This window comes from Propithecus coquereli, unplaced genomic scaffold (assembly GCF_000956105.1).
Source record: "Propithecus coquereli isolate 6110/MARCELLA unplaced genomic scaffold, Pcoq_1.0 Scaffold422, whole genome shotgun sequence".
NCBI classification, from domain to species: Eukaryota; Metazoa; Chordata; class Mammalia; order Primates; family Indriidae; genus Propithecus; species Propithecus coquereli.
The window spans coordinates 1,796,299-1,799,328 of NW_012149975.1; positions in this window are offsets into that span (position 1 = coordinate 1,796,299).

Genomic DNA, 3,030 nt, shown 5'->3' on the forward strand with positions numbered 1-3,030 from the left:
GCTTGAATCATTCCCAAACCATCCTGCCCCTCCCTGCTCCATGGAAAAATCGTCTTCCATGAAAATGGTGTGAAAAAGATTGAGGACCACTGCATATGACATTAGAATTCTTCCTTGACAGTAATAGCTTTCATTACTGAAATGAAAGTATGCTTTTATTTTTGAATATTCAATTATAGAGCTTTTCTGGGTGTGTGTTTGTATGTGTGGATGTGTGCTCATTTTTCAGATTAGAAGTTGGTACTATGATATAACTAGATGCCCTATTTGTCCCCTAGATCATGTGGAAGATTGGCAGCTCTTCTCCAGGTTGGAATTCAGTATTGAAGTAACCTAACTCTGAAGGTGATAGACCAGTCAGAGAACACAGACTCTTGAAAAGAGAGCAATCCATTAGTTCTAATGGGAGATTGTTTGCATTGAAGTTGTTCGAGAAGAAACCTAGGCTCTGAGACAGATAAACACAAGAAGAAAGTGGTGGTAGGGGTGGAGGGCAAGGATAATAACAACAGCCTCTGTGTACTTAATATTTTTCTGGGCACCCTCCATACATAATTTCTAATCTCACAGTAACCTTGTTTGGAGGCAGATGTTATCATCAATTTATATAAGTAGAACTTGAGGCTGAAAAATATTAAGTAATGCACCCAAAGCCACATAGCTAAGTAAGAAGCACAACCTGGATTCAAACCTTGGTCTGTTTGACTTCAAGGTCTGTGCTCTTAAACACTACACGCTGCTTCCTCTCAGAGTTGTAATCACACACCCTATGACATGGAATAGAGTATAATTTACCCATTTTATATAGTGAAGTTTGATGTAAGATTTCCTTTGGAAAAAAGAAGTGCAATGCGCACTACCCGAAGGATGGACATGTTTGAAACACGGACTTGGGGGGAGGGGAACCAAGGGCAACACACGTAACCTAAACATCTGTACCCCCATAATATGCTGAAATAAAAGAAAAAAAAAGGTTTTGCTCTATTGAACAAGAACTGAAACCACTGGCTAGCATTGGCCTTGGACTGTGATAATTGAAATGATGCCATGAATTATTCTAGCTGTTCCTTGAGGTGACAATAAAGAGACAATCATAATACAAGTCCAGAGGTTCTCAACCAAGCACCTATTTCTAATTGATCCCTTGTTTCATGAAAAATAGGGTAGCACTTTCTTAAACATCACTGATTTCAAGAATGATAAGACCACATAACCTGGATAACCTCATGACTGACTTTGCATTAAAATTCAAGTTTATTAACATATAATTTATATATCCAAAACTTGCCCTTGTTAATGTATAGTTCTATAAATTTTGACAAACACAGAGTCAGGTAACCACCATAAACAAGATATAGAACAGTGTCATCACCCCCAAAATTTTCCTAGTGCTTCTTTGTAATCAATTTCCCTAAACTCCAACCTCTGGCAAATACTGATCTGTTTTCTGTATCTATAATATTAGTTGTGCCTTTTCCACAATGTCATGTCAGTGGAATCATATAGTATGTAGCCTTTTGAGTTTGGTTTCCTTCATTCAGCGTAATGCACTTGGTATGTATTCATGTTTCTACATCTATCTGTAGTTTGCCCACTTTCGTTGCTGAGTAGGATTCTATTGTATGGATGTAAAAAAGATTGTTTATCATGTAGTGAATATCCTCAGGTGATGGATATTTGGGTTGTTTCTAGTTTGGGGCAATTATAAATAAAACTGATACGAACATTCATGTATAGATTTTTATGTGGACATAAGTTTTCATTTCTCTAAGCTAAATGCTTAGGAATGGAATTGCTGAGTCATATAGTTAAGTGTATGTTTAATTGTATAAGAAACTGCTAAACTGTGTTTAAAAAATGGCTGTATCATTTTATATTCCCATTGAAAGTGTATGAGTGTCCCAGTTGCTCTATATCCTCATCAGTTCTTGGAACTTTAGTAATTCTAATGTATAGTAGTATGTCATTGTGATTTTAGTTTGCATTTCCTTAATGTGTAATTAAGCTGAACTTCTTTTCATGTGCTTATTTGACATCCTTTGCACAATATGAAATTTTGCTCAAATCTTTTTTCCATTTAAAAAAATTGGATTGATAGTTTTCTTTTTATTGTGTTGTTAGAGTTCTTTATGTATTCTCCATACCAGCACTTTATCAGATACATGGTTTGCAAATATTTTCTCCCAGTCTGTAGCTTGCCTTTTCATTTTCTTAACAATGTATTTTGAGGAGAACATTTTAATTTTGATGAAATCCAGTTTATCAATGTTTTTCTTTTATGGTTTATGCTTTTTGGGTCCTATTAAAAAATCTTTGCCTAACCCAAAGTTGCAAAAGTATTCTTCTGTTTTCTTCTAGAAGTTTTGTAATTTTAGGTTTAGCATATAGGTCCATGATCCATTTCAAGTAAATTTTTTATATGGCATGAGAGATGAAGGTATGGATCAAAGTTCTTTTTTTTCTTTTCACATATGAATGTTCAACTGTCCCAGTGCTATTTATTGAAAAGGCTATCCTTCATCCATTGAATTATTTGGCATCTTTATGGAAAATTGACTGACCATATATGTATGGGTCTATTTCTGGACTCTATTCTGTTCCATTGGTCTATGTGTATCCTTTCATCAATATATAACATTGTAGTAATTACTGTAGCTTTACTGTAGATCATCAAATAAAATGGTGTGAGTCCTCCAAGTTTGTTCTTTTTCAAAGAACAATTGGAATTGTATTGTAATTATAGATCAATTTGGGGAGAATTGACATCATAACATTATTGAGTCTTCTGACTCATATCTCTCCATTTATTTAGGTCTTCTTTGATTTATCTCATCAATATTTACTATTTTTCAGCCTATAAATATTGTATATATTTTGTTGGATTTATCTCTAAGTATTTTATGTTTTTCTGATAACATTAAATGGTATTTTTAATTTTTAATTTTCCAATCATTATTTTTTTTTATTTCAGCATATTATGGGGGTACAGATGTTTAGGTTACGTATGTTGCCCTTGCCTCCCCCCTCCCC